We start from the raw sequence: 10,249 nt of genomic DNA, 5'->3' as shown, positions 1-10,249 counted from the left end.
TCTCTCTCTCTCTCTCTTTCTCTCTCTCTCTGAAAGTATCTGTCATTACAGTATCGAAATGTGATTGTTTCAGTTAGTAGAATAGTTTCATTTTTAAAGTGAAAGTATTTGACATGAGTGTTTTTGTTTCACTTTTGACACGTAATACTTAAATAGTGGAGGAGATATTATGTTGCTGTGGGCTCGAACTCTGCAAGAAGTTAAAATTTTTTTTGACTAAAACACAACTGGAACCCTAAGTAAGGCATCTGTAAAATTTGAATGAAATTGGTTGCGTAGTTCTCGAGTTTTAGGGATTCACACAGACAGACACACATTCTCATTTTAATATATATAGATATCTTTTGCTCATTTTAGTTATTAGACTCTGCGGCTTTGCTGGCACAACAGCGAGAACTATTAGTTGAATGAATCAACCCCAGTACTTTTCTTTTAAGCCTGGTACTTATTCTGTTGGTCTCTTTGCTGAACCACTAAACTCTTGGGATGTAAACACACCAACACCTCTCAAATGATAGTTGGGTGACAAACACACGCACGTATACATACACGGCTGGCTTCTTTCGGTTTCCGTCTACCAAATCCATTCACAAGGCTCTGGTCAACCTAAGGCTATTGTAGAAGACACTTATGCAAAGTTCCATGCAGAGGGACTTAATTCAGAGCCATGTGGTTGGGAGATTTCAGTTGTTGGACTGCGGCCATACTGGATCACTGCTTTAATTTATTTTCTATTAGTTTTGTTGTTGCTTTATGGTTGGAAGTTGGTCTATGATTGAGTTTGATCTCCCTAGGATGCATCTTTGAATGGCTGACTGGTCCAGTATTATTGTTTGGAGTTTATCCAATGATTCTCTATTAATGTTTCAGTAGATATTTCTTTTATATATCTTATTACTTTAGGTAGGCAGTTGAATAGTTCAGGACCTCTAAATAACAGACTGGTATAGCAGTGCTTTTGTTTGTGATTTCAAAGGTAGTATATCTGGAAGCTGACTGTATCTAACAGTTCATGCATTAAAATACTCTCTAATGCCAAAGTTTAGAACATATGTGTACATGATTTTACATATATATGTGATAGTATATCTCTCCCTTCAGCATTCAAGAGAGTAGAGCTACTGCACTTTCAAATGTTCCTTGTAATTACGGCTGGTGAACATTCTTTGTAACCCTTCAATTTCTTCTAGGAAACCAAAGCTTCGAGCAGTAACCTAATCTGCTCAGAACTAGGGTTTTCCATAGAGTTTACCTAACTACTGGCTCTCTTGTCACAAAGGTTTGTAGGATCCATCCTGTAAGCTGTTTGCATATTGAGATCAGTTTGCTGATGTGTCTAAGGAAAGATGCATCATTGGACATTATTACTCTCCCATATGTCATTAGCACTCTGAATTATTGTGTTAACTAGTGTCAAATATTGTGTGTATTCCCTCCGTAACAAAGAACCTGAAATTTTGATGTACTAAACTTCATAATGATTTTATCTGCCCATTGATAAATGAGGTTTAGCTCATTTTAGAGTATCTTCTGGAGTTTGGATATTTTTGTGTCATTGGCATAACTTATGATGCCATACCTGATAGGGTGATGATAAATAATAATGATCCTAGAACCATTCCCTGAGGTATATCACTTATTACAAGTGACATAGCAGAGAGAAAACCATTTGCAACAACAGATTGACTCCTACCATATAAGATGTCAAAGAGCCATTCTCCAAGTTTTCCTGTGATATATCAAGATCTCTTAACTTAGGACAAATGCCTTAGCAAAATCAAGATGCACACAATGTCCTTTCCTCTCTAGAGATTATTGAGAATAGAGTAATGATGCTGTGATAGTAGTAACAGGCAGTTTCATGCAGTCCAAAAACCATCTAAGAGGTTTTCTCCTCAAGTTATGTAATAATTCTTTTTCAGAAAATACATTTGATAATTTTAGATGTGTGAGATGTGAGAGAAGAAGGTATGTAATTTTTAGCTTCAACCCTGCCACCCCACCCCACTTCGTGTATAAGAGTTACTGTTGTCTTTCAGTAGTTCTGGGAATATACTGGTATTTAGTGACTTTTGAAATAGTATCTTTAAAGGTTTCACGAGGCTGTTTTTGCATGTTTTGAACAGTATTGCTCGGAGACCACCTGGTCTAGATGCTGAGTTTGAATTTAGGTCATTAATTGCAATATCATTAATTTTTAGAAGTGTCCCTGTAGTTGAATTTTGGGGATCAAAGAATTCATTTGGCTTATATACTGTTTTGTTAACTGTAGGTTGGGAAAATGCAAAAATGCACAGTTGATTCCAGAATGTGCATATTTGTAATGAATCATTGGCATATGTTCCATTTTGATATATTAGAGAGCCAGTCTGGTTATGTGTAGCTGATTTTTGTTCAGCAAATTAGAAAAAAAACTTATGAATAGATTTATACTTTCCACTGTTTGGTGTTCCCTTAGCGAAGTTTCTTTTTCCTAAGATGGTTTTAGGTCCAGTTCAATGTTCTTTATTTTCTAATATTTTTTCACAATCTCATCTGTTGAGTGTGTTTGGTTTTTTCAGTTGTTTTGTTGCTTTGTTTCTGTTATACATTAATATCTGTCTGTCCCATGGGTTCAAGTTCTTGCAGGAATAAGCATGTTTATATGGGGCATGCTTTCGACAGATCTTTATTAACTCTTTGTACAGAAACTTCATTCCCTCATTAACATTGAGGTTGCCAATATTCCAAGATCAGTTGGCTTTCCTGAAATACAAGTTCATGAGGAGTGAGTCATGTTTGATGTTAGTGTTTGTTACCCTCTTTGAACCATATACAGATAATTGTATAATGTTGTGGTTGGAAATAGCTGTAGGAATAACCTGAATGTTGTGAATGAAGTCTGTATTGATTCTAACCACTAGTTGGACAGGTAATGATTTTTGCATGAGAAAGTCTTTAGTGGTATCAATAAGAGTATTCATATCTCTCCTGTTCAGTTGTTTCATTTCAGGTTGGATATAGCCCTTTGGCCAGTTGAAACTGGGAAAATTGAAGTCCCCTGTTAAAAGTACATTGGCCTGTGAGCTGGCCTCATTGGAGGTTTGATTTATGAGCAACAAGACAACTCTGAAGTGATCCCCATGGTTGACTGCATCAGGAGGATGATAGATGATGCCTATAATCAAATTGAGGGTGATCACAATACTAGTGTATTATTAGTGTATTGCACACTGTTTTGGAGTGGGAGAGGAGGACATTTGTTGCCAGGTCTTCATAGATGAAGAGCACTACTCCTTGTTTCCATATTCTGTGGGCAGTTCTGTGTAGTACATAACCTGATGTCTGTACTTCCACATCCAATATGTCTGGGGTCAGGTATGTTTCACTTAGTGCTACATGCATTGTCTTTTCTCAGTGTACAAAGTTGCTAAAATATGATGCTCTTGTTCAATTTGTGTGGTGTGGGAGACCTTCTTACATTTAGCATTATTATTGAGTTGACTTTATGGGTTAATGACAGCAACGATGTATAGTTGTGCACTGAGGTAATAGCAGTGGTTGGTACTGTGTGAAAGTGAAAAGGTTTTTTTTTTTTTATTTCTTTTGTCAGATTCATTATGGTTGAAAATAGAATTTTCTTCTCTTGGGAAGGGGGCGGGGTTGTCTGGAGTTGTTATGGTTGTAGTTATATGGTTTGTGGCTGTTGGTTTTATTATATCCAGTGGATATCTGGGTGACTTCAAGGTTTTGATGAAAATTCAGACCAACACTGCCACTGTAAGGGCTGTTTCTTCTGTAGGTTTGGAGTCGTGCTTTTAATAGTGCACCAAGTCCCTGGAAGAAGAGTGAAGGGACAGTCACACTTCAGACATAATCTTTTGAGATGTAAATAGCAAATTTTAGGATTCCAGGCTACATATGTATAAGTTATTAAGTGTGATTTAGCATTTAGTGGTGGTGGTTGTGTAAGCTGTGTGCTTTGGTATTTGCTTGTACAAATTGTGTCTCTTATCCAGGTGAATGGGTGAAGTTGCAGTCTCTCACTTTGAAAATTGCGGCATATTTTTGGCATTATTTACAGTTTATTTACTCAGTTTTTCTTTATTTACAGTTGGCAAAATTTATCATGGAGCTGTGAGGTGTACATTCAGATTGAGGTGAACAGAGGGGGTGGGGAAGAAAGGAGTGATTCTTCACCAATTGGAGTAGTAGTAGAATAGGATGACAATGGTGATGATGGATCTCGTGTTATTCTGAGAGGTATTTGAGTAGCCTGATTGTGGAGAACAGCTAAGGACTGTGATTTAATAATTCATCAATTGTGCTAGCATTGAGGAATGACCATGGCAGTTGATCTTGTTTAGTTGTTAAAGGTCATGATGGCAATGCTGATGGGTGAGTTGTGATATTCAGAGGAAATGAGGAGTGTGGATAGCTGGATTGTGAAGGGCTCTTGATCATGGAGTTTAATAGGTCCTCAATTGTGCTAGTATTGAGGAGTAATGGCTATTGTTGCTACCCCACCCACATATATTCATTTAATTGTGATGTTGATGATGATTTAGTTCAGTAATGTCGTTCTAGGGATTTTTTCATTTTCTGTTTGTTTATTAATTTCAAGCAGCTTTTACAGATCAGTCTTTGTAAGCGATTTCCTAAGCCTGGGAAAGGTAAGTAGGGGTTGCAGATCTTGATTTTGCACCCACCAAAAAGTTTAAGGAGTGCAAGTGCACCCCTTATATTTCCTGTTCCCAGGCTCTTGGGGAGGGGTAGAGAGGATTCTAAGCATTGCAATGACAAATAGCTGCCGAAAAAAGAAGAAAAAAAATCAAATCTATAAACTAGCTATAAATTAAAAAGATATAATAAAGAAAAATCCCAATTGTCTTCTTGTTTCAATATGTCAGTACTTGTTAGGCAACTTTATCACAAATGCACACGAAATTGTAATGTTCCTGCACACTTCTGTTGTTTACAGCAGACCTTAGAAGTAAAGTGTGCAGAGTAGGGTTATCTCAAAAATACTGGGTTTTAGCTGTGCTGAATCTTCTTGATTGTGTTGAGGAAGATGAAAACTGTTATAACAGGTGACAAATTGTGGGTCTATGGCTATGACCCTTTCCTTTTTCCAAAAATTAAATCCCACTTGAAAAGAACAAGATTTCAAGATGCCAAGGAAATCCAAGAGAATGTGACAAAGCAGCTGCTTGCTATCCCAAAAAAGGAGTTCCAGGAGTGCTTCCATCAATAGAAATGACACTGAATAAAGTGTTAGGCTTCGGAAGGGGACTACTTTGAAGGAGATTAAATGCTGAATTGATATGTGTTGTAATTTTCTTTTAATAACACCAGTCCTGATACTTTTTGATCAGAAATCTTGGATCAAAAGAGATTAATTAAAATTCGTTGGTACTCTTGAGTTTCAAGTGCGATGCTAGTTGTCAGGCATTTTGAATTTGAATGGCTGACAACTAGCATCATGCTTGAAACTCAAGTACTAATGAATTTGAATCAAATTGTTTTGATCTATACATGTAACTCCCAATAAATTGGTTGAGTGCCCTTACTTCGTTTGTCCACATATATCATCAACATTTAACATCTGTTTTCCATGCTGACATGGGTTGGCCGGCTTGATAGGAACTGGCAAGGCCAGGGGCTGCACCAGGTTCCATAGTCTGTTTTGGCTTGGTTTGTATAGCTGAATGCCCTTCCTAAAGCCAATGACTTTACAGTGTGTTGGGTGCTTTTTAGCACCAGCATCTACACCAATGCTTTTTATGTGACACTTTGGGTTTAGATATCAATTCTGTGGTGGTGGGAGGGTCTTCTTGAGTACAGCAATGCTCCACATACCTCAATCCTGTGTCATCTCCTTTGTAAGGCTCAGCATTTTGAGATCAGCCTTCAGTACTTCACCCCATGTCTTTTATATAACTTCCCTAGATATATATAGGTGTTTGTATAAATATATATATAATATATATGTGGCTACTATAGCTTCAAGCTCACCAAAGCCTTGTGAGTGGAGTTGGTAGATCAAAACTGAAACAAGCCCATCCTACACACACACACACACACACATATATGTGTGTGTGTGTTTGTCCCCCCCACCATAGCTTGACAACCGATGTTGGTGTGTTTACATCCCCATAACTTAGCAGTTCAGCAAAAGAGTCTGATAGAATAAATATTAAGCTTACAAAGGATAAGTCCTGGGGTTGATTTCTTTGACTAAAAAAGCCCTTTAAGGTGGTGCTCCAGCATGGCCACAGTCAAATGACTAAAACATGTATAAGAATATATATATATATATATATATATATATATATATATATATATATATATATATATATATATATATATATATAATAATATAAATAAAATATATATATACATATATATATGTACATACTTACATATATATGTGTGTGTGTATATAATTCAACTGAATCTTAATTATATATCCATATTTATTTATATATATAATGAATTGATGGGGTCTAAATGACTAGTTATCCACTCAGTAGCGCTTCAGTCTGTCTTTGGTTGGCACAATACTCCAAAGGAATACTGATGTGTATGCCTAGTCTATCAGTACTTGTAGCATGTATCCCAAGGGGGAAAATATAATAAATGAAGATGGATAGCCATTGGTTCAATTCATACTACCTATGTTTCTACCATATAGTAGTTTATTTGCACATGGCGTATTACATGATATGATAGGGTATATAATTTTTCCTATTTAATATGCATTATTACCTACCATCTTGTCAGACATCCTGAACCATTGAAGAGTTAATTAATATGTCATGGAGTTGTCTCTAGAAGAAGGTCACTTACACACTCCAAGAGTCCAAAACATTGGATTTTTCACTCCTGACAATAAATCTACTTCATATAATTGAAAATTCTTCAACTTCAATGGGTTACATTCTGTTGATGCAGAAACCCTCCATCATCCTTGGCTTCTGGATTTTAACTAATTTGCTGGATGTTTGTATGGAGGTTCATGGCTTCGTCTTTCAGAAGTAAAAGTCACGATCCTGATCCTTTTGAGACTTGACATAGTCCATTCTAACAGAGGAAACGATATTTTCATTTAGACATAAATTTTAAGTGAGTAGTTTTTCTCAGCAATGATATGTAAATTAAATGAAATAAATCAACTGAACTCAAGCTGCTAAGAACTTTCCCATATTCCCTTCTGTACTACTGAATATGATATGAGTATGCCAAAGACTTGTGTTGCTCAGGAATTTACTCTTATTTTGAATCTCACTCTTTTGATAAAAGAGATACTTGTGATAATACAGAAATCGATTTTTTTAGACTCTCACAAAGTGGGTGGCCTGTCGTAAAAAAAAAAAGTGTCAACGTAAATGGTTTTTACATAGTCAGTGGGGCGTTTTAACTTCGTATGCTTGCAGCAATTCAATGTTAATAATATAACAGAAATTTAGACAGCTTAAAATCTCAAGAAACACATTTTCACATTAAGTCAAGAAGTTGAAGGTTATAAAACGTTTATTTTAAGCGAGCAGTGTGTTATCATTTTTAGGAGAGTGATCTTTGAGAATACCTCAAATTCTCTGTTGCATGAGTTCTATTTGGTATGTAACCATAATTTTTTAACTTGTCTTTTTTTTTAAGGTCAAATGAATACATAAATGGTTTGATGAGAATATTATACCTCAGTATAAGAACAACATGCTCATGCGCACCTTGACTTATGAAAACCTTTTTCTGTCTTTTAACATTATAAAAGCAATTATAATGCTACTTGCAGTACATAAACTTATAAAGAACAAAAACATTACGCAACAAATTCCTTTTCCTTTCTTGCACAAACATGTGAAAAGCTATGTTAGCAACATGTTTTTTGTTTTTTTTAGATCGGTGCAACTGAGCCATCGTTAAAATAAGCTTGTCAATAGCACCTACGAATCTGTAGGATATTAGAATCTTTTTTTTTTTTTTAATGCGAGTTTATTTTATAACTCTTGTAAGATCTTTTTAAAATTAAGAAATTCTTTAGTATATCACTCAGAATATGCTACTCCTAATTTAATTCAGACAAAGGATGACAAATATTAACCTAGTTTGCATTTCACAAGATTTCTGCTAACACGTTGGCCCCGCCTTTCTGTGTGACACTTCGATTATGAAATAGCCTTAACCTTGCCAAGTCTTCTTATCTTGGCTCAAGGTCGAATAAGTCGTTAAGCTTACCAAGTCGACATTCTCATAATTATGAATAAGTATTATTTGTTTACATTAAGTGGGTGCTCCAGCAAAACCATAACTAATTAAATGTTTTTTTTTTTTAAGGTATTACCTTAGATTATTGACGAACAACACGCAATTTTAAAATATCTTTCTGCGAATGTTTTTGCATTGTGTGTCGTAAGAAAAAGCTGATTAATTTAATGCCTTCGAAATTCCAATAAAATGTAATAGCAGGAAACAGTTATTGTTTTTAGATAAATCATTAAAAAAAAATTTACTCTAAAATCGCTTCATAAAAAAATGTTTTAGGAAACAATAAAGCGCACATAGTTGATACTGTCGCATTTTTAGAAAGTTAAAAATGAGTGTATGGGAGCCTCGACGTGATCGCACGACTTGCTAGAAATACCAGCCAAAGGCATTTGAATAATGTTGTCATGGAACGCTTTTGATCATAGACCAGCTCGATCAAGATTGACCTTGGGCTAAACAACAACTGTAACAAAGAATAGAATTTGAGACAACTGAACGCCAAATATACATATTTAATTCATGTCTTCATAGATATTTCAAGTGCTGGATAATTTTGTACTCCATGCATAAAAAATATTGAAAATCAGTGAATGTGATTGTTACTTTGTGAGTTGCAGTTGTATATTTAAGAGATTATTTCACAGGATACTAATAAAGTATCTGCGACCATGAATTTGACCAGGAGTGATAAAGCTAATACGATATTTCACAAAAATAAAACGTGATCATATCATACGCCTTAATGTCTGAAATTTATTTTTGAAAACACACTTGGAACACCCAATGACTCCAGAAAAAAACAAAAAAAAACACTACATGTGTATGTTGAACTTATATGTAATATATATATTATATGTATGTATAATTTAATGTATTTTTGTTTTCAAAGATACATATTTATAACTTGAAATTGGAAATACATTCGTAAGAAGTATATTCTGTATTACTTACCTGATTTGTTCATATTGTCGGTATAATAAAGTCAAATTACCTTTTAAATAAAAAGCATGTTTCTTACTTAATGATCACTGATCTTCAAATTCGTACCTGTTTCTGACCTGCTAAAGCTTTACTCACTTTACTTTTTACAAACTATTATTCAACGAGTGATTGTGAAGCGTATTCGAAAACAGTATCAAAATATTTATAAAATTAAAATTGCAGTTATAACGTTATAAGTAAATGTGTTTAAAACTCCACAGGAAACCTATATCCTCTTCGTTTGCTAACAGACTGATTGTTTCAAAATTTGTTTATTTATCATCTTCAGTGCTTTATTAGTAGAAGCTACATGTGCATATTATCAACGAAGCGTGCGTGTCCCACTTGTTTTCCGTAATATATGCTGTTACACAGACCTTCTTATTGTTCTTGCTTTGACAAACCGTTCTGGATCCCTTTCCTTAGCAAAATATTATTCAACCTTTCCGACGTGATTTAATTACTACGTGTGTTTAATACATTATATATAAAAGTGCGATTAACATCTGTCTACAGGCAATGTAGCAGAGGTTGTTTTCCACTTGGTCAAAAATCTTTCTGCAGTTAATCTTATAAGAAAATTGAAGTTTATTAATTACTGAAAAGTTGAATGTACATAACGTGTGTTGTGTGTATGTTTTGGTAAATGCGAAAAACCATGTTACCTAAACTAGTTTAAAAAAAAATATACAAAGGTGTTAATGTAATCGCCTGTTTTTTTTTTTTGTGTGTGTACATTTACATCATCGCTACATTTACGAAATGAAGAATCTCTAGCTAATACATCTCAGTCTTCGGTTTTAAGCCCTTTGCTTTCTTTCTCATGTTTCTTTCTCGTCCTCTCTGTACCCCTCCTCCTATTTTTTCTTTTTACCCCGCCTTCTTTATCGTCAACTCCCAGCTGTAGTGGCAACTGCTGTAACATTACTCAGCTTTTCATTTCATATCAACTGGTTTGTGTTCTCTCTCTCTCTCTCTTTCTCTCTCTCTCTCTCTCTCTCTCTCTCTCTCTGTATATATA

General features: G+C 34.9%; 1 protein-coding gene across 10 annotated transcripts in view; it reads left to right on the top strand.

Annotated features, from left to right (window-relative positions):
* The window catches only part of LOC106883142 (6-phosphofructo-2-kinase/fructose-2,6-bisphosphatase), a 160,856-nt gene that overhangs the window by 38,070 nt on the left and 112,537 nt on the right, over positions 1 to 10,249 (top strand). The window lies entirely within an intron of this gene.

The sequence above is a fragment of the Octopus bimaculoides genome, chromosome 4 (genome assembly GCF_001194135.2).
Source record: "Octopus bimaculoides isolate UCB-OBI-ISO-001 chromosome 4, ASM119413v2, whole genome shotgun sequence".
NCBI lineage: Eukaryota > Metazoa > Mollusca > Cephalopoda > Octopoda > Octopodidae > Octopus > Octopus bimaculoides.
Note: the sequence above shows the minus strand (reverse complement) of the source record. Positions and strands in the feature narration are given on the sequence as shown.